The sequence below is a fragment of the Meleagris gallopavo genome, chromosome 1 (genome assembly GCF_000146605.3).
Source record: "Meleagris gallopavo isolate NT-WF06-2002-E0010 breed Aviagen turkey brand Nicholas breeding stock chromosome 1, Turkey_5.1, whole genome shotgun sequence".
Lineage (NCBI taxonomy): Eukaryota > Metazoa > Chordata > Aves > Galliformes > Phasianidae > Meleagris > Meleagris gallopavo.
Window position 1 is genome coordinate 116893841 of NC_015011.2, and position 27833 is coordinate 116921673.

Here is a 27833-nt window from a genome sequence, read left to right on the forward strand (position 1 = left end):
CTCTTCTTCATTACTCTGATGGTTGATTTTGAACTGAAAGAACTTCTGATGAATACAGAATGGTATGTGTAGCTGTTGTTAAGGATTAACAAGTTTGCTTTGAGGTTTTTACTGCAACGCTTATACAACGAATACCGTGCCAGTGATGTTAACCTGGAAAACAAGAAAATCAGAAAATTAACCAGATTGGAATACTTATCATATGCAAAGTTCACATGCAACATATTTCATCTATTTTTTTCTCCATGACCAGATGATCTCCTTAGAATTTCTGGTGTGGAAACATCTTAATTTGACAAAAGGTTGCCTTTATGCCCTAAAGCATATGGCGGGTATCAGAAATAAGTGAGTTTGGTGTGGCTCCTGTGCTTTCCGTGTTTTGTTGGAATTGTTACTGTGCCGGGTTTCAGTTGTAAGACAAAAAGAATGTTCTTGGTTCACACCTGTGGGGTATTAGAAACTGTGGTTCCTTTTGTCTTCTGATCGAAGCAGTGATACAGCGGCATTGAGTTTGCACTCAGACGAATTCAAGCAGCAAGCTGCTCTGTTCTGCATGCTTTTTCCTTTGTTTTCTGTTTTTCCCAGTTTTCAGAAACTGTGTCTGTCATGGTCTACAATACTGAGTCCCACTGTGCTCAGGTTGGTGTCTCGCCAAGTCCACACTGTGCCAGAAGACACTGATTGAAAAAGACATCCGAGAAGGCTGAAATGAAACTTCTGAATTATATTTCCTTCTCAATTCCTTTTTTAAAGCGTATGCTTTTGTGTTTCTCTTCATCACATACTCAGATTAACATGGCCCCATGCAACAATAAACAGTCTTGAATTGCCAGCCTTTAATTTTTACTATTTGCTTAGGAATTGTTTGAGAGCAAATCTGAAAAAGCATTATTTGATTTTTTTTGACCAAATGTACAATGAATAACAGATTTTGCAATAAAAGTAGTTCAGGAAAAGACAAGATGCATTCTCTTTGTAATAGCCATGCTTGACTATGTCAGGCAAAGCCATAACTCTGGCCAATATATTATACAGGCTTATTGTAATAAATTATGCAGTTGCCTGACTCCATTCTTTCAGAAATCTTTTCCACAGATTTCAGCACTCTCTGACATCATTATGCCATGTCACTGAGAGCTACTGACAGGAGAAGCCTGAGGCTTTCCTGGCTGATGTTCCCAATTGTCGATGTGTTGTGGGCAGCTGAGTGCTGCCAGACCTACCCTGGCCCAGCTGTACTGGAGGGCAGCAGCAGCTCAGTGCAATGCCTCCCCGCATGTTGCCCAGCACTGGCACAATTCAGCTACATTAAAAAACCTGGGCCTAAGTGGGAAGAGCTTTTCTTATCATAAAGAAACTGGGAATGATTGGGTCAGAACACCTTGTGCCTGTATGATCTGCAGAAGCATTCTCTGCAGCAGCATGTGGCAGTGGTTTTGAAACAAGCCTGTGGAAGCGCACTGGGAGGAGATGCAGTAGGGTTGCAGCAGGAACCAAGGTGGCAGGAGGAAATACTGGCAGACACCTTACTCTTTAAGACTGAGTTTAAGTGTTTTGCACCTCCAAAAATGCAGTCTGGTGAACCCTCCCACTTCAGGGTTCCTCCTGCCAGTTATGAGACCACATGATTGCAGTTTTGCAGGGTTACCTTAGGGGACTATCTTCACTTGTTAAATTTCTTGACAACTCTATTACTAAGCATATAGGACTGTTTAAACTACTGACCTCTTTGTAACAGAGTGGCTTTACTACTGAATGAGTTTTATCCTTCTTTCTCATTCATGGATAATGCCATACTAACATTACATTTTAAAAAGTTTATATGTGTTTTCATCAAAACAAAAGTGGTACTTTTTGATGAGAAAGGGACCCTCTTTTTCTCCTTGTAGGCAGTATTTCTAGTCATTTTATACCTTGTCAGTAGCATTAGCTTTAGGCATACTTCTAGTAGTGAACCTCCTTTCTGCCTTTGTAATATTTAATGGAGCCTGAATTTACAAGGACTGGTTTCAGGAAATAAATATTATTGCTTGCAGTAACAGACTCTTTCTATTCATACAAAATACTTCAAATATGGCATATTTCATTGCTTGGATTATATGCAGCTTGTTTTAATGGTGACCCCATCACCATTTACAGTATATCCTTCTGTAGAGTGAAGCTGCTCCATACTCCATTTACAAGTTTTTTGTTAAAGGAGTTAAATGGCTTGTAAATGCTCCTGTCCATAAAAGAAAGAGTTCCCTGTTCAAAAGGTAATAGAGAGATGGGCACATTTATTTGCAAACCAGTGTCTGGGCTATTTTATCTGTCCTAAAAACCAGCTGATTCAATGAAATCTTCTCTCTTCAGCTGGCTTGCAGTCAAGCCCACAGTCACGTATCCCCTGTGTGCCTTGAATGTTTAATCAGTAAACACTGCAGGGAAATATTTAACTGCAAACACAAATCTATCATCATAAGCATGCCATAAACACACAGGGAAATTCCTATTTAATTTTCTAAAATTGCTTGCTTACAGGACTAAGTATGTGGGATTAAACTGACTTTAAAAAATGTAAACTGAGAAGCAATAAGAGGCAGGGATTCTGTTTTGGCCCCTTGCTGCTCCTTTGGGGTTTGCAAAGATGCTATCATGCAGCATTTCAGTCGTGGCAGGAATGAACTGGAAATGGCTTGAGAAGAGGTGGTGGGTAGGGAAAAGGTTGCCATAAAACCTAAGGACACATTTCAAACTGCTTGAAAGAGCATCTGCTAGAAACAAGTCACACAACTGTGGTGCAAATCGAAGTTAGGAAGACAGGGAGGTAAAAAGACAAAACAAGATGAGGTGCCACTGCATGGAGGAAAAGCAATGCAAATCTATCTGACTTTTCTTTAACCCTTATCAAGCCTCAGTAATCTTTCCCATTTCTGCTCTGAAGGTCCATTCTCACTTCTTTCTTTTGCATGATCATCATTTAATATCTTCGCTGACTGGAGATCTCCTTCTTTAATGCTCTGACAGTTATTTCCCCTCCCCTCTGCCAGCCTGTCTTTTCATTTGCCATCCTTCTGTCTGTATCTCTGATACCTAATTCACCCTAATATCTTTTATTCGTCTTAACATCTTGAACTGCTATTTAAAAATCAGTGGAACTTTCTTGGTCTTATCATTCAAACTCTGCAGTCATTTGCTAAGCTTTTCTGTTTGTCCTCAGACCTTTCTGCTTTCCTTCTTCTTTTCCCAGGCCATAATTCATGCAGTTTGATGCCAGCCATTTACATCCTCTCCTGCTGCTAGTCCTATTTCACCCCAGTGATTTCTGATTTCTCTGCTGTTTGCAACCTCTTTTTCTTGCTTGCCTGTGCTCTTGCTGACTTCTTGTCAGAATCAGTTTTTGAAATGCTTACTGCTATTTGGCTTTGGGCTGTGTGACAGAGATCATGTTTAAGGGTGAATGTCTCTATTCTGGAAGCCAATCTTTCCAGTGCACACCACTCTCTAACCATCCTCATTTCAGTACCTGGAGGCCACGCTCTCCAAACTGAGTTACAGCCTCACAGTGGAAGAGAGCATTTCCTCCTAGACAATTTACAATTCAAATAAAAAAGCAGTAAGAGGCTTTGGCAAAATATTATTGCTCCTGTTTTACAGCATCTGAGTTGAAAGTTGAATTCAGATATTGCAAAACTTCGCCTGATATGTTCATGGTAGAAATATTCTACTGCATGGACCGTCACCTCACTGGCTCTCCTGGAAGCCAAGCCAGGCCTGGATGGACATGGAAATTTCCACAGCATCTGCCATAGTTATTGTGCATCAAAATTAAGGTGCTGCTGGTTTTGATGGCTTTGCTGTGATCAACCGAGATAAACTGGTTTAAGAATAGTAAAATAAGCTGCTGCTATTCCAGCTCTCCTGGAAGCTAATGGTAACAATATGGTCAGTGCCCTCATTGGTAACCTCCTCCAGGTTTGCCAGCCTTTTTCCTTTCAGTGAGCAGTAAACCCCAAACATTCACAGTTTCTTTCTGGTGTGCAGGTTGGCTCTTTTTAGAGAACTTGGTTTTCTGCTGTGTTGCATTGGAAAATTAAATCATTTTGAATAGAAATCCAGATTTAGTGGCCACTCTGGCCAAATCTTTATGTGGTGCATATTCACTGCAAAAAAGACCCTCTTTCCCTTTAAAACAAACTGCTTTTCACTAAGAATCCGTGTTTTACCATAACTTCCCTAATGCCCTCGAGGGAGATAAAGCATTAAGCAAGGTATTGTATGAAGGCATATATACTGGTATATATAAGCAGCTTATAAACTCGAGCCAGAAGTGCAGCTGTTCAAATAGATGCCACAGCTGGCCAACTGAATGCAATTAGGCCTTGACCTGTAGTTCTATGAACAGCCCTTCTTAGTCATCTCCTCACAGTCACATTTTTTAAAAAGACATAAAGAACAGAAAGGTTGACGAATATTATTCCTAAAATCAGGAGTAAAACGCATAGATACCTTTCTCCTCCTTTCTTTCCTCCCAGACTGTGTAGAAATAGGTTGCTGAGAAATTCTTACTTTTTCATATAAAAAATGGGTTTTTACTGACTGAATCTTTACTGAAAGAAGGCAGATACAAGTAACTCTGTGAAGTGGTTCAGAATTTGTTAGTGAGATGATGAAAACAAGATGGAGACATTGCTGAGAAAGGCAGAAAGTTGTAAATTCAGTGTTAAACTTGTAGTGAATGTGGCAGTGGTAACCTGCTCTAGCAGGGATGTTGGCTTTCCAACCCTCGGCTATGATCTTTGCAGAAAGATGGAGAAAAGGCTTGTGAACTATTTAGTACACAAAATCCTATTTACAACTACAGAAGACGTATAATGGGAAGTGAAAAGGAGCCATTTGATGTCACAGATATAAATGAGAGTTCCTGTCTTCTGGCATACATTTGGCTTATTTCTAAAGCTACCCTAGCTATATTGATTTCTAAGCCACGATCTCCATCATCAATATTTTTTAGCATTTATATCTACTTTTCTGTCTCAATTTATTGCAATTTTTATTTTATAAGTATGAGCAGGTTGATAATGCCAGATTGTGATTCTATGATTCTATCTAGCAATTCCAAGTTGTTCATCATCCAGAGGAGGACCACAGAAATGATCCAAAGGATGGAATACCTCCCCTTTGAGGACAGGCTGAGAGCTGGGGCTGCTTAGCCTGGAGAAGGGGAGGCTCCAGGGTGATGGTGATCTGATAGCACCTTCAGCATCTAATAGCGGGCTGTAAGAAAGGACAGACTCTTTAGAAGGGTCTTTTGTGACAGGACAAGGGGAAATGGTTTCAAGCTAAAAGCGGGGAGATTTAGACTGGATGTAAGAAAGAGGTTTTTTAGAATTGTTGTGGTGAGGCACTGGCACTGGTTGCCCAGAGAGGTAATGGATGCCCTATCCCTGGAGATACTCAAGGTCAGGCTGAGTGGTGCTCTGAGCACTCTGATGCAGCTGTAGGAGTCCCTATTCACTGCAGGGAAGTTGGACAAGGTGGTCCAACTTTAAGGGTCTCTTTCTAACTGGAACAATTCTATGATTCCATTTTTCAGTGGTTTTAATGACACATGCATATGTAGAAAGGGCAATTTTATTACTGGACTACAGTACTTAGGCTGTGTCTAATAGTACACTGGGAGGGAAGCACTTCCATGTGAGTACTCATCAGATGACATCTCTTTACTGGCTATAGAGGGAGGAGATGGTTATCCAAATGACTAAAGCGAGTGACTCTGGCCAGGTGTGAGTAAGTTCCTGAACTCCCCTTCTCTGAGCACCACATCCAGTAGACCTAGAGCCTTGAAAACTTGTTAAAGTCCAAAGCAGGGAAAACTGTGATTCCATTTGATTGCTACATCCTCATGCTTCAACTTTTAACTTTTACAAGATGTGCTTTGAAGAACAGGCCACTATCTTAAAGCACACAGATGAGAGTCGTTACAAAACTAATTAACTATAGCAAGAGAAGAAAGAGAATCATTGCTTCAGTCTATAATTAAAGAAGTTGGAAAAAAACCTATTTTTCTTCCCTGGCAGGTTCCATTCTTCAGTCTGCAGGTCATCTTATTCCATTTTCACTTTAAAACTCAATATTATTCTCCATGCAGGAACTAGATCTTTCCCACTGACCTCAGTGTAGCCAGATTGCATCTGTGGTGAGCATGGATAGATGGAGTCCTTTTTATTTTCAATTTGATAACAACCTTACTACTCATGCATGATTTGGCCGTATATTCATGTGAGCATCATAGTAAGGCCTTATTACACAGGTTTGGTTTAATTCAGACCTGTGAGCCAGGTATATCTGTCTGATTGCAGTGTCAGACTTCACAGCATGACATTCCAAAATCTGGGGTGCGCCAGCAGAGATTTCTAGCTTTATATGTCTGACTGCCTGGTTATTTAGGCTCTGAGAGATGACTTTCTTTTCAACTGGAGAATGGCAAACTTTTATCAGGACTGAGCTTGCTACAGTTTCTTCTCACTAATACATCAAGGTCAGGCATTTAGAGTAGCCAAAGAGGAGAGGAGTGGTCCCAAAAAGCTCCTTTGTTCAAAACTGCACCCTTTCTAAGCCGCTAAGGGAGTTACGGTTTTTTAGATAGAGAAAAGGTATTTTGCAAATATTGGAGAAACGCAGAATGGTTATTCAAATATTAAAACACTTTTGCTCTTTAAAATAATAGTAACCATTTCCCCAAGCTTTCAAAACTGACAATATCCCTTTATCCTTCCTCTCCAACGAGTTTGTTCTCACGTGGTCTCTATCTTCCTGTAGGGGAAGCATCCCACTCACACTGCTGCATGATATACCAGCAGTAATGGTCGTGGATAGCATGGTTAAAAAGCAAACAACCAAGAATCACACAGAATTTACAACATTCCTGAAGACAGCTCTGTCCTGCGAATTATAGCTAGGCCAAGCCTGTTGTTTTGACAACGTCATTATATGAACAGTCTGAACAGTGGATCACCGAGTAGACTTTGGATTGTATCCAGAATGTTTTCCACCTGCTGTATCCCATTCCCACCTGTGCAGGCAGCAGATGTAACCACTCTGCATTTTGTGGAATGCTTTTGCATTGAACAGGTCAGCTGAGCCTCTAGAGCCAGAGATTCAGCAAGCCTTCAGGACCACAGTGTGCGAGGGATCTCCGTAGGCTGTTTCCTCTGGCAGGGACACCCAGAGCAGGTGCCCAGGACCATGACCATGTGGCTTTCAGGTATCCCCTAGAAGGCAACCCCACAAGCTGTCCATCACCCTCACACTAAAGGCATGCTTCCTGCTTCATCTCCAGACTTTGCAGCAGGCCGGGCATGTGTAGAGGCAGGGCTGAAGAGTTCTGGAGACCCAGTAGCCTCAGGGCAAGTACAATCCCAACTGTAAGGCCTGGCAAGTTTCACTGTTAGGATTTCAGCCCTTCCTATTTGATGGTCACACAGAGAACATGTAGCACAGCGGCTTGCTCAGCTGGATGGCCCCACATAGCTGCTCAAGCACTTCTCTTCACTGCAAGCTCTTATTTATGGACCTGACAAAACCATTTCCATTTTCTTCCCTGCAGCTACAGCCCATGTATTTCACAGCTTTCTCAGTCCACTAGCAATCATTTTTATCTAAGCTGATAATAATTAAGGCTAGCGGAAGCTAACCAAATGCTTATCAAATTAGCATCTGTGTGTATACACAAGTCTGTGGCAGAAGAAAAAAGATTTGTTTTGCATTTCAAAGCGCCCTTTTGATCTAGAAGAAGGCAGATTTTCAAGCTACTTTCTTATGCATTTGTAATTAATAATAAAAGGTTTTTGTTTTTGTTTTTTTAATCCTCATGGCCACTCATTTCCTGGATTCTTTCTGTTGTTTCACTGCACCATACAACATTTGGTTTCCTGATTCCCTTCTCAGTCAGCTACGTTCCCTATCAAGCTTTTTCTCCCTGTTCCTATGATGAGCTCAGTTCACCAAATCTGGACTCTGGCTGCATCCCTAATGTCTTCAGCTACAGCTATAAAAGTTGTAATTTGCATTTGAATTGGTAGAGTACAGGGGAGGAACCATAAGAATCACATATAGGTAAACAGAGTAATTTATCATGTTTAGTATCACACTTAATGTCACATTTTAAAATGATATAGATTGTTTTTTAATCCACATTTACACATGCTAAAAGCGATCCCTTTTTAAGTCACTCTGCTTTCTTCAGAACTGCTTTTGGTATTTTCATGTCCAGATAAGTAACGAAGAACAGCAAATAGTTATTTAAAAAAAAAAAAAGAAATTGTTGGTAAAAACAGTGGTAAGTACCGAGGAATGTGTGGTTTGCAATATGTGCTTATAATCTAACTGCTGATCGTGCAGCGATGATAGAGATACATGCGGTTCGGCCTCATTTATGCTAGTTATTCAAATAGCTGCAGGAGTGAAAATAAAGCCAAGGGGCTAAACATTGTAAAAGTGGATTAATTTTTCTTAGTAATTGCACCTGTGAGGTCAACTCGTGCAGGAGAATGAATGAGAAAACAGGAGAAGAGTTCCAATCTCACAGTTAGGCTACCGAAAGAGTGACCAGGTGCAATCCATACACAGCAAGCAGGGCACCAGTCCTCAGAGCCAGATAGATATCCTAAAGTACAGGCTTTCATCATCTCTCTGGCCTTAGTGCATGGCATGTAGCTGCCAGCAATGGAAATCCATCAGTGCTATCTGCAAGTTGGCTCTAGAAATGCTTGATATCATGCTCTCTTTGTGAGATATGCATGCTTTTTCTGATGTAAAAATACCGTAAATGAACAAACCACTTCTCTCTGCAACACTCCTTTCCTGATTTTATCCCATTCCTAACTGAATCTCCACTTCTTTGATCCTTCAAGGGAGAAGAAGCCATGCACAGTGCTGTAGCAGTTGGTCTGGATAGTCACATTCTCCCCGGGCAGCCTTGTCTTCATCTGGTCTCTTTCAGCCTCCGTAGATCTGTGCATGTCTGCTATTCCATAGCTAGAGATATACAGTATTTTCTTTATAAAATAAAGTGTCCTTTTTCTTGCTGTACTCATTTTTTGCTGCTTCCAGGATTAAGGTCCAGAGCAGGACAATATATGTCTTTTTCCCCATAACTCCTATGAATAGCATTACTGTGCAAAATTAGAAAACTTGGACATATTTTTATGACAAATAAAAGTCACTCAGTCCCATTTTCCAATTTAATTAATGAGTCAAAAAGGAAAGAAACCCAAGGAAATGATCAGTCAGGCTTGTTTTCTTACCCACATGTAAGCATCTGACATGATACAAAATGCCCTCAGGTAGCCCTCCTAGTATCCAGCTGCTGGTACAGGATGTCTTTGATCTCCTATAGGGCCCCAGCTGCCAGCCCCATACATAGGTCTTAGAAGCCCTGAGACCTAAACCAACAGAAGACAAATGGAGACAAGCAGGGGATGAGTATCAAAACTTGAAGCTTATTCCAAGTCAAATTACTAACCCAAAAAGGATATATCAGACCACACTAGATGTCTGTGTGGATAACTGCATCAAATGCAAAAGGCTCAGAGGAATATACACTTAAAAAAATATCAGGTAATATTTTAATAGAGATCCTCATAGAGCTGTGAAGGGACAAAGATATAGGTACTTTCCCAGTGCAATAACAAGTAAAAAGGATAATAAATGAGGGGGAAGGGAGGGGGGGAAGAGAGAGAGAGAGAGAGAGAGAGAGAGAGAGAGAGAGAGAGAAAGAGAGAGAGGGAAGAGTTTATTGTTTTCATTTAAGTGATTATTCCTTTTGGGGGAAATGAAACAAGATGTGCAACCATGTGTTTCCAAGATTGTCAGAAGTGGCGGTTAGACAGTATCGAGCCACTGCTACATTTGAAAGAGACTAAAAAAAGGTAGATGCCAAAAAATAATTAGAGATACAGAGAATGAGATGCAGATTTAGTAAGAGCACTGAATACAATCTCAACAAGACTGCAGCCCTGAGTATCAGAGTAAACAACAGACCCACATCTGTTTGAGGCCAAAGAGAGAGAGAGAGAGAGTTAGCAGAAGCCTGAGTTTTCCTGCCGCTTATACTTCATGAATATTATTTCTCCCAATTTACCACTATAAAATTATAATCAAATCTTAAATTGCATTTTATTGGGTAGTTCAAGTGCTCATGAAAATCTCAGATAAGATTCCGTAGAATGGCTTCCAGAATCACAGAATCTCCGAGGTTGGAAAAGACCCACAAGATCACCCAGTCCAACCATCCACCTATCACCAATAGCTCTCACTAAACTATATTCCTCAACACAACATCCAAACGTTCCTTGAACACCTCCAAGGTTGGTGACTCCACCACCTCCCTGGGCAGCCCATTCCAGTGCCTGACCATTCTTTCAGAAAAGTAGTATTTCCTAACGTCCAGCCTGAATCTCCCCTGGCACAACTTGAAGCCATTCCCTCTAGTCCTATCACCAGTTACACGAGAGAAGAGGCCGACCCCCAGCTCACTACGACCTCCCTTCAGGTAGGTATAGAGAGCAATAAGGTCTCCCCTGAGCCTCCTCTTCTCCAGACTGAACAATCCCAGTTCCTTCAGCTGCTCCTCGTAAGGCCTGTGCTCCAGACCCCTCACCAGCTTTGTCACCCTTCTTTGTACCCACTCCAGGGCCTCGATGTCTTTCTTGCAGTGAGGGGCCCAAAACCGGACACAGTACTTGAGGTGCGGCCTCACCAGAGCTGAGTACAAGGAGAAAATCACTTCCCTGTTCCTGCTGGCAACACCATTACTGATGCAAGCCAGGATGCCATTGGCCTTCTTGGCCACCTGGGCACACTGCTGGCTCATGTTCAGCCGAGCATCAATTAATACCTCCAGGTCCATTTCCTCTACACAGTCTTCCTGCCACTCTGCCCCAGGCCTGTAGCGTTGCCTGGGGTTGTTGTGGCCAAAGTGCAGGACCAGCATTTGGCCTTGTTGAACCTCATCCCATTGGCTTCAGCCCAGCCATCCAGCCCGTCCAGATCCCTCTGTAGGGCCTCGCTACCCCCAGGCACATTGTCACTTCCAGCAAACTTGGTGTCATAGGCTGAACGGGATCTTAAAGACCATCCAGTTTCAACCCCCCACATTTAGCATGTTTAGGAATGCTTATGCTTGCTAAAAAGAACTATATTAAGCTAGAAATGAGACACATTGATAGAGTACACCTTTCTAAATGTTATCCTCAAATTATATTAGTGATTAAGGCATCATTCCTTGTGATGCCATGAATACATCACTGACTTTATTAAAGACTACAGAACACACATAATAACATAATCAGATAACATTTTCAAAATCAAATGAAAAATTACAGGACCACAGATGCTTAATTGCTGAAGAAAAAAAATGAACTGTTGAGCTAAAACTTAAATATCAGTAAGAAAAAAAAAAAAGTCACCTCCTCGTGCAAGAATTGAGAAAATTGCACAAAAACTTATCTGGGAAATCCTCCCAATGGGTCTGTGACTTGTGCTTTGTGCCTATTTCTCAGAGTAATCTGTTATCTGGGAACAAAGCTGTGCTTGCTGAAACAGCTTTGCTTGCATAAAGTAACAGCTTGTCCAATAAGCAACGAAGGACGATTTAGTTGTCTGTACAAATAACCTGGCTATCTATCTCTAGATGAGTTTGCTCAAGACAAAGAATGATAAAGCTTCATCTCCAAATAAGGCTGAGCACTCCGGAGACGACATGCTAGCACAGCCCCAGACTGTATCTAGATACCTAGGGAAACCTGGTGAGAACTGGCTATACGCCCTGTTCTGCACTGGTTTGTACATACAAATCAAAGGTTGTGACACATAGCATCATCCTAGCGTCATTCAAAGAGCTGAGATTTAAATTCCTCACGTAAGACTGGCTTTAACATCCAGAGAAGGGGTTCCACTTACCTCAACGATGGCATCTCGGCATCCCATGTCAAATATTTCACTATAAAACAAGCCAATGGAAGTCCAGTGCAAGCAATGCAAGAACTGAAGAATTACATAGGAGGAGGCCAAGACTGAGGGTTGTGCTCCTAGAAGGTGGTCATTGTGTACCTTGGGAACATTACAGTAAAATTAGCTTTGCTCAGGAACAGAGTGCAGATGTCCCTCTGGATGCACTTCTATTATAAATCTAATTATTACTGTGATAAACTGGTAAGTAAGGAAAAGCAAATTAGCAGTATTATTAATTTTAGGAGGTGGTCAAGTACTAAGAAGAGTAGGGGGAAGGTTTCTGGTACCCAGATAGAGAATATAGATTACGTGTGAGAGGAGCATGAGAATGTAGGAGAGAGAACATAATAACTGCCATAAATAACGAATTATGTCATTTTACCTTATTTTTAAAAACAGATTTAAGCACATTCACAATCAAACAATGAATTTCTTTGCAGGATACATTTATCACACACAGAAAACAATACTTATTGTTTGGTTGATTAAACAGAGAAAAAAAACACAACAAAAAACACAATACATTATTCAAAGTTCTACATACTATTTGTTAACTGACATTTTCAGAATGAAGCTTTTTTTTTTTCTTTTTAAAAGTGTTCATGAACAATGCATAGTGAGAACAAACGGTCTAGAAATCTAACATTCCACAGCTGTGAGTCAGCATGAGAAATAAGGCTATACAGAGGAAAAAACATCAGTGAGTTCCAAAACAATACCTATTCCATTGACAGACTTCAGATAAGAGCATATGAAATCTAAAACCAAAGTTTTGTACGGAAAAGAGGAATTAAAAACATTAACACACAACTTGAAAAGGAAGAAACTGCATTTCTCTTGTGATGACTTGGAAATAGCCTTTGAACTTTGGAACTAATGGTCGGTGAAGGTCAGTTGCAGCATGATGCTGCAAAACAAACCCTGGATGAACATCTATAGGTGAGAAATATCCAAGACCATTTTTACCCAGTAAGCTGCAAATTCCCCATCCACTCATTCAGTGCACACTTATCAATGGACCAACAAAGTATCAAAAAAAAGAAGGAAGTTGGAGCACCACTCATTGAATGATTTAACAAAGGGCTACTAGATGTATCTGCATGCTCTGAAATGTTAATTAAAGGTTTGGATTTGGGTTTTTTTTTCATGTTTCATGCCAATGCAAATGCAACGAACAGAATTGCAGTGTTTTATCTTGCTTTCTGTTCCTATCCTTTCACACTGGGTCCACTATTGGTGGCAGACTCTACAACAACGCTTTCCAGTTGCTTCACTAATACAGCATATATACCACAGGTAACTGAGCCACAATAGGTAACAAATCTGGATGTAGTGTTACATACATTTCAGGATAAAAGGGAATAAAATAACAAATCTTACCTGAGTTAGCTTCCTTACTCACAAAGTGAGACAGGACTACCTGTGGGAATTAATGTGAATGCAAGTGTATGGAATGCTTATTTTCCAAATAAAAATGCATTTCTAGAGTTAGAATCACAACTTTTTAAAACAAATGGAGCTTAGGCTACATAAACCTTTATAGCTCTTCTTCATCTGTCACAAATGATATCCAGATACAAATTCATATCTTTCAGATAAAAGACAAATCATTAAAAAAAAAAGAAAAAAAAACAACAGAAGAACAAAACACCACCTAGAAACAACTACTTGCTATATGGCATCATTCTGTAAAACATGCAGGAAACGGCAAACTTGGATTGGTGATACTCTGAACTGAACAAAAATACATCCTTTAGCAAGGTAATCAATAAACCTGGGACAGTCTGATGCCATGGGAAGGTCTGCCCTTCTAAAATTTCTTCTGTATATTGTGCACAGACTCATTCATACCAGTTATCACTCTGAATAGCACAAACAGCAGCAGTGAGAGAGTGATAGATTCTAAAGTTGACCTCTTTTAACCAGCCTGGAAATCTTTGTTTACTGTGCCTATAGCTGAGGCTTCTCATAAAGCACGAAATGCATTTTGAACATCAGCTGAATCAAACTTAAGCAGCTGTGGTTACACTATGTCCATCACATGTCTTTCAGTAAGAAATCCCTACAGATCAGTTATGGGAAGAGAGCACAGCTCCAGTTTTAAAGTCCAGAAAAAGTCAGGGAATTCATAAAGAGAAAGAAAAATACTTGCATTGCAGAATATGGAGGATAGCTCTGTTATCTCTAAAAAAGCAGCAATACATACTGTGGTTCTATATTTATCTACTATCTGTATTTCTGTATATACATACATAGACAAAAAATCAGAACGACCACTAAAAAATCCAATTGTCAATACGGTTGTTTGTTTCATTGTAATAAAAGAGTGAGTTAACACATTTTCCACTCCAGCTCATAACTTTGGACTGAATAATCTGCAGGTTTGTCTGCAATTTACCTAGCAAACTTTTTTTATTTAACTTACAAGGAAGCAAGCTGGTTTTAATTTCAAAGCTAGCAGTGAGCATGTAACATCCTATGTTCTAAGAAGTTACCCATTATTATTGTCACACCATGCATTATGAGACCATGCTATGAAAGTTTTGCTGATATTAAAAAAAAAAAGTCTCCTTAAAACAAAAACAAATCAGAACAATAACTGATTACTATTATAGAATTCTGACAATTTTCAAGTAAAAACTATGTACAACACTTCCCAAATGTTGACATTACTTTTTCCATCTGATACAGATTTTTAAAAAATTGTATATATATATAAATAGTAGTATTCATCCAATCATTAACAATGTTCTGTTTTACACTTGAGAAAATAACCCCTATAACGATATTGATATATTCTTTGTTACAGAATAAGCTCTATTCTGGGAGGCTAAATATGAAAAGTGAAAAAGATTTCATTTTAAAGAAAGATTGCCTTTTAGTCTTCACAAAAATATAAATAGAAGAAACATTGCAAATAACCCTGAATAAAAAGGCATCACGCAAAACATGATGTGCCCTTCTGTGTTCTCCCTTGCTAAACAACAACAAAAAAAGAGTAACAACAAAATAAAACAAAACCACCATCCCAATAACGGTATGTAAGTAAAAAATGGCACTTGCTTTACAGAATGCGATCCATACACTAGGATTACAGGATAATAAAATGGATCCACTAAACAACTTTTTCTTATGGTTCACCTTAGCTATTACCTTTTTCCACACTTAATCTAAGGTACGTGCTGGGTCACCAAAGTGATCTCAGTTTGCTTAAACCCTTGATTCAAAGTACCTACACCTACCTAAATCAAACCCTATGCAGTAGAACAGAGAAATGGACCCATTAATTATTTTAAAACCCTTACATCACTTACCTCTACCACTGAAATTATCCATGGCCTTAACAGTGTACTAGCTTGTCTCTTTTGGTAAAGCCACGATCAACAAGTCTTATCTACCCTCATTTTGATTATGAGGCAAAACACAGGTTGAGTTTGATTTTCAGAGATCACATAAAGTGAAATCAACAGGATTTTTGGTTTGTTAAATCATGTTTTGTAGCACATTAGGTAACCAGGAACAATCTGCTAGCATCCATATAGTAGATGCAATGTATGTATTATTTAAAAACAACTTCTCTTTGATCTCCAGGAGGAGTTACTATGCAAAATGGATCATCCCAAGCAGCTGGAGTCAGCATGAATATATCAATTATCAAACTTGAAATGTTTTTCACTGGATATTTTTGAAATCACTACAGGTGCATTTGTTATTCCTCTAGAAATTAAGCTAGCACTACAACTCTGATACATAAACAGTATCTTTTTTGAAAAGCTAATATCTGTCTTATTAAATTGCACTAGAGTGTAAATTCATTTTGTGCACTATTGACTGGACAAGAAACAGAGACAGTGGAAACTGACATTGTGCTTGGAAACTGGCATGGTGCTTGAAAATAAGAGTTCAGATTAATAAGCAGCTACCTAGGTGAATGAACAGCCTTCTAGAGCATCACTTCAGCTCCAGCCTTTGTAAGAACCAGGCTCCTCATGTCACTGCTGCTTGTGGAGAGACAGAAGAAAGGCACATCAGAAACTGCTACTTTGAATCTTCTTCAACTTACTGAAAGTGACAATGAACTCGGCTTTTCCTGGTGGCTCCTGAAGAAGTCAGTTGGCAGTTTGTAATAGTTCTGTTTTCCTTTCCTGCACTTGATGACTTCTGAAGTCCCCAGGAGGACCAACTCACACTGAATTGGCTGAAGGATTTATTCAGATGCCTAGGCTGAAACAACTGAAAATCAGAGGCACGGGCCTGCCATCACACAGAGGCAAACTCAGGAGGCCCAGCTTACGCAAAGGCTACTTTGCAAAAATACTGTAACACATCAGTAAGCAAATGTTAATATCAGAATTATGTATCCATGCAGCAGCACCAGGAATAGGGCTCAACTCTGCTGTTAAAATTACCCTTACAGCTCTAGCACCAAGATGTGTGTTAGCTGATGATGAATGCTTCACAACTCCCTGCAGGCCACTGTCCATTACGTTATCTACTTAAGTTCATGAATGGAAAGTTCCTCGTTAAAGGAACTCTGAGCTGCAGAAGCTCCTGTTGGGAGCACTAGATGAGATAGAAGCTGCAGATAATTTTCCAAAACTTCCATATTTCAAATATGTAGGCTTCCAAACCAGAGCAACATTATTTGAAATATCAGCCTGTATTGAGACAAGCATCTAACAGATCTGATTTATACAAAATAGGAGGACACAATGGTCAGTGTACAATCCTACTGAGGTACCAAACATTGCAGACTTAAAGGGCTTCAGAATACGTCAGACATACTTGAGTCAGCAAAACAGTTTGCTCTTCCATTGCTCATTTAAAAACAAATATATGGTCCATATTAACTTCAGAAAGCAAAACCAAGTGTTAGAATACTTAGATTCAGAATCATGTTCTTCCTCTAAACAATCCTGATCCCAAAGCAACTTCAACAACACTTCAATTACAGCACAGGAAAGCAACCCGTTGAAAGACAGAGAAATGTCAGTGAGTTACCAGGCGTACAGCATGCACAGCATCAGAAGATGGACACTATAAAAACAACAGATTTCACTTTTAACTGTATGCAGTATTATTTTCTGAGTAAAAGGACACAAATATTATCACTCAGCAATAATTTTGCACAGCATTCTATAGCACTGAAAAACTAAATTTCAGTTATTGTCTAGCTATTGTTGACAAATATTGCCTTTACAAAATCTTCAGCTGTGCAGAGTAATATGCAACCAAATGCATAAGTGATACAGACATGTGGGCTTTGTTTTCCTCCCACATACCTCATTCTCAACAGACACTGGCACTTCCCATCTACATCCTGAGGACGATATGCTTCCAGTCATTTTGGCCAGCTGTAAAGGAAAGATACTAACCCAAATGGCCTCTCTCTCATTAACACATGGCAACCATTTACTTAGTTTTACACCAGTTTGAGATGAAGTCTTCAGGGTGTCTAAGAGTCCCATTTGGTAGAACTTTGCTTTTTAATAAAGCAAAGCAGGCACTCAAGATAACACTGACTGAGAAATGATCAGAGCACACACTTTTTTTGGACATTATTCAAATTATAAAATAAGATTTAAGTGTTTTCTCTTTCCACTTTACAAATGTCTGAGGCCGAATAATTCCCTTATTCTGAGATTTAAGTTAATAAATCAGGTTTTTTCCAGTGAAGCTTTACAATGGAACTTCTCTAAAATTAATACAGTGTTTAAGTAGTACATTAAAAGATTCTTGCTTCTTTCTCTTATTCTTCCCAAGACCACAGACACAACACTGCACAGATTTAAGTTACATCAGGAGCCTCTAGTGATTGTTCTTTCAGTGTCATTTTAAAGGAATTATTTCAATCTGAGTACCAAACAAGTTTTAAAAGGCATTGATTCATTACGTCCATGTAATACAAGAATTGATGAATATCCAGTGTCCTATCGTGCTGTAACCATCCAAAGTCCCAGTGCAACATTGGCAGCCAAAAGTGTACTCCCAGCAAGCAAAATTAAGAAGCCAACAAGCTCTCTGTTTTGTTTTTCCACAATCAAGGAGCTCAGAGTGGCTTCCAGGAAAGAATTTAATATCCACTGACCATCCAAAGCGAAGCAGGGTACAGCATTGATAACTGCCAGTGCTCCTGACAGTGAAATTAGGTATCTGATTGACATTAGTTAAGGTTCATTTATAAAATCCAAGAAAATGTAAAACCAAAATCAACAAAAACCACATTTTTTATTTCTAGTGTACAAAGGAGAAACATTAAGTTGCCATTCTATTTCATGGAAATTATATAAGGACAATGAGTTTTACACCATAGCATAACGGCTCAGAATACTGCCCTTATCAGTTCATGTCTTCAAGGGAAAAACAAGCATTAGCTTTGGATGCTTTAACAATCTGCCCTTTTCACAACTCAGATAGGAGCAGGAGACAGCAAAACCATGCTTTATACTGCCCATCTTCCTCCCTTGCCTTGCGTGGTTTTGGAGCAAGGTTATAGATCTGACATTATGCCTGAGGTAAGAAGGTATTATAGAGCTATGATCTAAGTATGAAATAATGATTAGGAATATTTTCCAAAGCACTCCCTTACTGGAGTAAGTAAATGGCTAAAATATGATTGAAAATCTGGCCTCTCTCCTATTTAACTGTTAGCCAGAAAAGTTAAGTGAATTTCTGTGCGTGCAAGTGCATGTGAGAATGAGTAAGGGTAGATAATTTCTATGGTTGGTAAAGCCTTGCTAAGGCTAAGCATTCTTAGATTAGTCATATTCAAGCCCATTAGCCTATATTTGTGCATATATACAATCTCATTCATTAATAAGCACGTTTAAATGCACTATCACTCTGCTTTTTAAACAGAACAAGTTTTCTACTGAAGATAAAAAAACCACCACCATCAGCAAGAGTGAAAATGAACAACTATATTACTTAGTTGACCATGATGGCTCATGAAAGGTTTTAATAAAGCTCTAACATAGCAAAGCTAGCAATAACATTTGTCCTGCCATAAATTCAGGATTACTTTGACTTTCTTGTCAGAACTGCTAAAAATCACTGTCAAGGAATAATAAAGAAAAAAAAAAAAAAAAAAAAGAGCTGACCAAAAATATCCTGCTAAGCACAAGAAAGTGGGAGATTGCATCTGGGGCTTGGCACGTAGACAATAATCAATGAGAGATGGGATAAATATGTCAAAACTCTACAGAAATGTTTCAGAGCATCCTGTCTAAAATGATATCCAACTGAAATTTTGCATGGTCACCAAATTCTAAACAGCTTCTTTCTTGTCTTTAAAGAACAAATATACTTCAAAGGATACTTGCAAAATCTCTCTATCACCACTGGCAGATCGATGCTTAGAAAGTTATGTCGTGGTACAAAACTGCTGAGACTTACTGAAATGAAAATATAAAGATAGACAAAAAGAAAGAAAAAATCAAAGACATTCAAGAAATTTAACATTGTGAATTCTAGATTATATTCTTGCTCACCAGTCAATTTGAAATGACATTTCTTCCAGGATAAAGAACCAATCTAAATACGGTTTTGCTTGTTTTATTTTGGTTTTAGAAGACACGGTGCAGCCATTAATTCTCTCTCAAACATACTAACATAGTAAAGTCACTCCACAAAATACAGTCAGCATTATTATAGTAAAAGTAGATCTAAGAGATGTATTTTCAGAGACAAGAGGACATCTGTACTCACAAAGACCATATGGTGTAATTTAAGCCCTTTTCAAAAACAACAACAAAACATGTAAAAGGAGATTAAAGCTACAAGGAATTTTTAACATATGCAGTCCACATACATACATTCATACTGTTGGGTGCACATGTGCACTTTCTTTCAAGGCCCCTCAAATATTTTTCTTTCAGAAGATTCTCATGTTCTGCAGCTCAGCTCATATTGCATGGAAGAGGAACAAACAGGAAACACAGATCCAGCATCATTCTGAGAAAGGAAAGGCTGGGAAATGATGCACAGTGCATTACACTTCTTAACACCAGTTAGCCAGTGCATAAACAACTTCTTCTTCCGTCTTCAAACAATACCTTAAAATGATTCCAAGATGTAACTAAGTACAACATAAAAACCCGGGTGTGATACTCAGCATCCTTCATATAAAGTATGGAAGACTGTAGTGCCAAGATCCACATGACCTTGAAACACTCTTTTGGTACTGTAACTTCTTTAAAGGTGTAAATGAAGTTTCAGTTGACTGCAGGTCAAATGTATATGAGAGACTTTCCCCTCAAAGAAAACAGAGATAGCTTGAAGTTCCCCAGAGTGCACCCGGCTTGTACAAGGATGCTCCATCTGGGTTTTCTCAAAAGTAATCTTGACACACTCTTTCAAATTAAACAGCTGTCTGTGTCTGTCAGCCTTGGGGACTTTATCAAAGCCTTAGCTCTTTGACAACTGAAAGAGAAACTCCTTTCCTACCATAAAGCTCCACTCATAGCACAGGGAAGTTATCTCTAGAGCAAAAAAGTTCACATAAATTAAGTAGAATTAGAAAATTGTCTTAAGAATGAGCTCCCACAGTAAATGCAAGTGTTACTCTGTCGCTAAAGAACAAGTCTGCACACAGAGTTGAGGCAAACCAGTGGCCTGAATTCTCCCTACCAATGTGGGCAAAAGTTATCACCATAAGAAATACTGTCTCCACAGAGATAAGCAAGTGCTCAAAGCACAGATTAATGAGAGTTCTGAGCAGAAAGATTCAAATCCTACTCTAATACAAGCACCCCTTGGGAAAGGAACAGTTGAACCCATCCTTTTAGATATTTTAAAACCACGGATGAAGAGAGCACTGGAAATTGCAATGCTAGGACATAATATAGCATTATTGCTGCTAAGTGTATCTTCACTAAGAGAAAAATCAAATTTCTTCAGGTTCAGTGAATAATTCCAGGAGATTAGAACAAAGGGAAAAGTATAGTTCCAAGGAACATCAGGCAGAGAATTAGTCTGCTCAATCACATAAGCATGCTTTCTTCACTTAATAGCGCCCTTCTGATGAGCCCAGAAGGGCTAATGAGTACAACAAGGAAGCCTTGTGGGATGGAGAGACCTTAATAGCATGGGATCTCCAAAACAGAGTGATCTTATTGGGAATAATCAGAGAACTTCCCAATACAAGAACTGTCTCACCTGGACCAAGATGGTTTGAAAATCATGTTCAGTCTTACCTTAGCTGAAGAAAGACCTTTGATTTAGGGGATCTGAGAGCAGGTAAGTCTGTTGGACTAGTGAAGAACACACAGACAAAAATCCTGGACATCATCCAACTCAGAAAACCAGAGGCATCCAAGTCGAGTGATATCCAAGGCAAACAGTTCATTAAGCTGAAGCCTGGTATCAGAACATCTGATCAGATTTCTTGTTCATGAGCCAAAATACAGTATATTCAAAGGTTTCAAAAGACACATACTGCAATCTACCGTATTTGCAAAACCTGACTGCCTCTTGACAAACACCTAATGGTGTCATCATCTTGAACCTGAAACTGTGCCTAAATTCAGAATGGTTCAGTGATCCAACAAACTGATACAACAAACTGCTTGTTGTCTCTAAGACAACATGGATCAAAACTCCAAACTGCTGCCGAAGCGCTCTCTCCAAAGCAGTAAGAAACTCTTCAATAAGTTGCTGGAGTGAGCTCTAGACACTGTAACATGAAGGGATGTAGTAGACCAAATCTAACAGTTAGAGACAAGTCTTTCCTTAAAGGGCAACAAGAAAAGTTATAGAAATTATGGAAATTTCCTAGGCTTCAAAAGGCACTGCTGAAAAGAGGAAAACAGTAGCAAAGCTGGGTGAGCAAGAACAGTCATTGCTTTCCCCACTTGGATTGAACAATTCTTTGACCTGGAATTAAAATTTCTTTTCTTGGCTAATGCTAGATGGTGTTGCAAGTACTGAGAAGACTGTACAGAGGATGTACTTTTAATTAGAAGGGTTGGGACAGTGACTGAAGGTATTAACAATGGTTGATCAAAGATGTTTTAAAAATCTCTTTACGGAGAAAAAAAACACATGCTACAGCATAAGGCATTTCTGTATGGTGGTCACAAAAACAATGCATGTAGCCCTTCACATTAGGGTAGAAAGCAAAGAAGAATCATCCTTAGCAATAAGGGGAAACAAGTGTTAAAAGTTAAAACAAGTGAAATCAAACTCTTCCAGACAGAGATTATAGCAGCTGTTGCCTCCAAAACTCTCCAAAGCTAGAAAGTGGCTTTTTTGGGAAGGCTTGGATGAAGCAGAAGTAGGTGAGTGGTCCCATTTTGGAGAAGCTATCTTGAAGGTTAGTTCCATATTCTTTTCATGAAGGAAACCTTGCAGTTTGTTGATCCATCTTCTGATGAGCGATGCAGATACAGTAACATTCCCTCAAGCAGTGTGAATTCCAAACGGGAGTGTTAGCCTCCAGATTTTGCCCACACAACAAGAGCCAGAGAAGGAAGCCAAGATTTCACAATACTAGAAATGACATGAAGGAATAAAAGAACCCCATGCATTCAAAATAAAGAAGAAATATTGCGAAGCTGAATGGCAGTAATGACAGGAGATCTTCATTTCAACCTTACATATCATCATCTGTCCAACAGAAGGAGAACCTCTAGAGTATAATATGCCTGCAGTAAGCAAAGACTGAAAGTCTTGAGTTATACACAAATTAAACCCACAGTATAAATTTAAATTAGATAACATTAGATTTTTTTACAGAGAGAATGCCAATTAAAAAGATTAATCAATATGTCCACACTAATAATTCCTTTTTTTTCCCCAGACCTCCTGCAGTACAAGTTAATTTAGGAGTGATTGTTAACAGTTATTTTATATTAGAATTAAGAGCTAAACAAAGATGTTAATCCACGTTAACAAAAAATATTTTTAAAACAATAATTTACTTTGCAGAAAGTGGAACGTTTAGCTGGATAGCCTATTTCTTCTAAGTAGCTAATAAGGATATAAATTCTTATAAATACTGGATCCTGAAGCTGGCTTCAAATGAAAGTATGAGATAATTACAGTTTCTCAATAAATCAGGACTACCATGACAGCAATGCAAGCCTAAACAAAAAACAATACACACACTACCTTAATATTTTTCAAACATAACTTTAGTGGCATTACTAGAAAAAGTAAAAGTAAAGTTCACGTTTCTGCTACTCCGATATTTGGTTGTATGTTAAATGTAGCATTATTCTAAAATGTAATGTTTCTGGCAAGCAAAAAGATTATACTAAAAAATAAGGAATATGATTAAAATTTCTATTTCAAAATTGGCACAGTAAAGAAAGAAATTATTTGTCTTCCGTAACCATAAAACAAAAACAAAAACCAAAATCAAATGAACATACCATATTGCAATCGTCAACTCTAGAAAATCAAAGAAAAAGAAAACAAAAAATTGCAGGCCGTAATCCAATATTGTGCAAAGTAAGCCTGAAAAATTTAGATGTTGTTTCACTGGAATGCATGTAAATCTGTGATGGTACAGTAGACAACTTGATGCCCAGCCCAGACCAGGATCCTTTAGCTCTGGTGTTTTTGCAAGTTTGTATTAAAGTCACTGGTTAGCTTTCAAATTAACACATTTGATATGCAATTCCAAGAGTATAGAAAATCATGTTGAAAATTCTAATTCTGTAAAGACGCTATAACTTCTTAAAGTAGAAATGCCTCTCTATATGAATTCAATAACACTGTTCTCCTTTCTGAAAAACTAACAGATTTGACTGTTTAGCAGAACTATCACTTAATAGGAAAAACTGACTAAAATTCCATTGCTCCAACATGTTGGAAGAAAACAATATCAATTGTTAGAGTACGTATTGTTAAGCCAGAGTTGAGAAAGGGAACTTAATTATCAGACACTATTCTTACAAATTATGATTGCATATGGAATAGATGTCATCAAATACAGAACTGTGCATTGGTGTCACACAGCTGAACAATGCTTTTCTTCCTAAGTGACAAGAGGGCAGAAATAACAAGTCGAGAGATCACGTTTTGTGCTTACATGAGGGTATAGTGCATACAAATAGAAGTCAATTCATTTTTCAAAGAATATCAAAATAATACCAGCACAGAAAGATAAAAACTAGCAGATTAACTAAAGATATGTTTATGCAAGAACGCTAATATGTTTACACAACCAGATTTCATCACTGTTTCTAAAGCTCTTTTGAATCACATTCTAATGCTTATTCAGAAAAGCGTAATGCCTCTCTAAGGAGGTACTTCAAGATGCCTGAAGCAAAACCTCTCCTTGTGAGCTGTTCTTACTTTCCCTTTAAAGGAAAGAACAGTATTTTAAATACTTAATACTTTTTGAAGTATTTAAGTATATGAAGCTTATATTCAAACTGCCACTCAAGCTACTAAGTGAGCATGTATATCAGTCTGTTTATTCTTTCCATTCTTACTCCAGTGGCAGAACTACCTTTTCTTTGTATACTTGGCAGAAGGATACAAGCTAAGGGAGAGCCTCCATTTCAAACTGCTATAGCTATTTAATTTAGGGCACTTAAAAAAAAAAAAAAAGAAAGAAAAAAAGAAAAAAAAAAACAACAGGAAAAAGCCATGTTTTGATTGCACTTGTGGCTTAGTAGTCATGGGAATCTGACATAGATACTTGGATAGTGGGTGTGATTTAGGCAATCATGCTAACGTTCCAAGCAAGGTGTTGGAGCAAGATGCCCTGGAGATTTCACAATACTTCATCTAGAGAATTGTACGTGTTAGCAAAATGCAGGTCCCTGGTTCCCATGACTAAACTCAGTGAGATCTTCGACAGTAATAGCTCTTGCATACTTTTCTGAATAAACAGCTATCTCATATCACATATGTTTTCTATTACCTTCGTAACTCATTGCACTGTGCACATTTCATTTTAGGCCTGAGAAGTCCATGTCTCTCCACTGGCTGTAACAAGAAATGGATTCTGCATTAAACAAGTTGACTGACAAGTGCTCTAAGACCTCGCTCAAGCAGCCAGGAAAAGTAAACCATATAAGAACTCTCTTGTCAGATTGCTTAGTGTATTATATTATATCAGATATATAGATTGCTTAGTTATACAAACCTGTGTATTGAAGGTGCATGGGGTGTCCTACAAACAGCATGTCCATATGGGGTGGATGTTTTACCCTGAATAGTCTTGTTTGATTCTCTAAAGAAGGAGTCACACAAAAGCTTGAAACAACATCCTTCTGGCAGTCTGCATTTGTTCGACAAACTTTGCTGGCCTCGATAACTTTTCGTGCTGGCAGACAGACGTACTGCAAAGGGCAAATATAACAACTTCAGGTATTTTCCAACAGCACAGAAATTTAAAAAAAAAAAAATATATATACTCCTTCTTCAATCAATGCAAAGGTCTCATTGATAAGTTACCAGCTCACAAAGAGCTAGAATCTGAGGGATTATTGTTTTGGCTTTTTTTTTCCAGATCCCGCAGAACATTTACCTGTTACATATTCAACCTCTCATTCCACTTCTGGTGGAGAGGATCTACATGCATCCAAATAAAAGCTGACATGCACAACAAAAATCAAGGCATCTGAACATGTCAGGGATTTCTAATGAACAAAGCCTGAATCAACATACTACTGACTTACCTATTTAAGAGGTTTCAGCCTTCATTGATCTAAAAGCTTATTTGGCTGAACAAAATCTTATGTTCAGGAAAGCAGCAAACCACCTTGCCCAAGCCATGTTGCTGTTAAGTGGCCTTTTTTACTGGATGAACACAGCACCCGATGCAGTGCTATGTCTCTGATCCTACCTATGTAATACTCATTCACTCCACAGGCTGAAAGACCAGATCTTTCTTACATGCCACCGGCCAAACAGAGAACAGTAGAAAGGAGCAGGAAATTGTTTTTCCCCAAATGTCTCTCCTAAAAGCTCTGTGGTAATTTTCCTTTTGTTCTTAAACACAAGCAAGGAAAGTTCTTCATCTATTGTTTGCCTTGGGAAAGAAAAAAGAGGGTTTCTTGCTTCTTAGCCTGACAGTTACAATGCTTTGTAGATGCACATATGTCAGACACTCTGCATTAACCTCAATACAAGCTCTTCCTTTTCTAATTAGGTGGAAGGAGTACATTTTCAAACACTGCTCTGTAGCACAGAAATTACTATTTAAAGTTACTTTATAAAAACTCACAGCCATTCTAAGGACATTTGTAAGTCACAGGATTCAGGATGCTTTTATTTTGTTGCTGTCCTAAGTACCAGATATGAGGTTAAGAGCACCAAAGCTCAGTAGAACAATGATTTATCAAACACTGATGAACTCCAGGATGTTCCCAGCCACTACCACATTTCAAGCAAACTGCTGGTCCATGCTGAACTCCTAGAGCCTAGATACAACAAAAGGACACTGGAGTGGGAAGTTTACAATCAGAGAATCTGTAAATATAGCAGATATATTTATCCCTACAGGTCGCAACAGTAACAAATTGGCACCTGTAGAAAAGTTTACACAGTTGCAACTCGTGCTCTTTCTTATTGTAAACAGAACTGTTAAAAATATTCCTTCACTGGCAATATGGATCCTGCATTTTAAGAAACATTTCCATACTTTGAAGACACTACGGCAAAATCCTACTGGGAAACTTATGATGTTTCCATAAGCTAAAGAAAATCAGTGTGATAAAAAAGGAATCAAATGGAGGCCTCAATGTTGAAAAAATTAATCTCCAGGATCTTGACTTACATGGTTTTAGTTTTAAATGGTGAACAGCACTGCCAACTTCACAGAAGATAACAGAACAGAGAGTCTGGTGTTTTGGTTTGCCTGTAGTGTTCACTACTTTTAAAGACTGAAGCTCCAAAATACAAAATGTAACCCTCTTCTAGGAAGTTGTTTTTCTCACCAATATTCTGTATCAAATGGTGAAGATAGGGGAAGTATCTTTTACCCCTCATTCATTTAGGCAGAAAGACCTTTTTTGCTTCTTCCAGACACTGCTTGACTGATCATGGCAAAAATTACAATATTTTGACTCGTAAGACATACAAGGGGAATGTAATGTACACATATACCTTTAATACAAACCAGAAGTATTCTTAAGCACTTGAGCATGCTATATAGAAGTTAGTGAATATTTCTAACCTCATTTAAACAATTTCAAATTTACCTAGCAGAATAAGCACGTTAAGTAACTTACCCGAAGGCTGTCCAAGTTATTGCTGTACGAAAAGCAAATGTCTGTGAGGCTACTGTTACTACAACATTCAACTGTGCCATCAAGTCTTCTATAGACTAAAGAACAAAGGCATAAGAGAAAAACATCAGTATTATAGTACAGAAAATTACGAAAAAGAAATCAAAGTCTCTGAATAAAATAACCATTTTGTAGCCTTCAAGAATTAAAGTAAACCACAGAGCCTAGCTACGGTTCATTGCAACTAAAAATAAGCTTTACCACCTTAAGAATATCATCTGATTTCAATCATTCCACGTGCTGAATTTTTCATCTTAATAACCTTCTCGAGATCTAGTAGTAGATCTAGGGGATCTATTACTTCAATGTTCTGAGCTCTATGAAATAAAAAATTATTTTAGCTATCGCCTCCAACTTGTATTAAGGGCTGGCATAGAAATTTATGTCAGCTGTTGTAATGATTTTACTGGCAGACTACTGAAATAACCAAGACTCAAAGTGTCTTATTTTAAATGTAAAAGCCTTTACAAGATTCAGCGTTCCGAGCCCTGAAAACTCCAGCAGTGAAAAAATGATGCTTTAAAACCTGGTACAGGATCTTTCTATTCCATTCTATGTCATTTAAATCATAATTCAGCCTAACAGTTAAAAAAA

At 38.5% G+C, this 27833-nt stretch overlaps 1 long non-coding RNA gene across 3 annotated transcripts; it reads right to left on the reverse strand.

Moving 5' to 3' along the window:
* LOC104909310 lies at positions 1-27772 on the reverse strand. Of its 3 annotated transcripts, XR_002120959.2 has the most exons (6): positions 27183-27772; positions 25094-25289; positions 19313-19388; positions 11944-18147; positions 9288-9425; positions 1-153 (listed from the first exon to the last, which is right to left on the reverse strand). It is a non-coding gene; the product is annotated as an uncharacterized LOC104909310 (long non-coding RNA). The 3 variants fall into 3 exon arrangements; XR_002120960.2 differs by lacking the exon at positions 9288-9425 and having other exon boundaries at positions 27183-27770; XR_004162194.1 differs by lacking the exons at positions 1-153; positions 9288-9425 and adding an exon at positions 24869-24933 and having other exon boundaries at positions 13131-18147; positions 27183-27509.
* Positions 27773-27833: the final 61 nt, after the last annotated feature.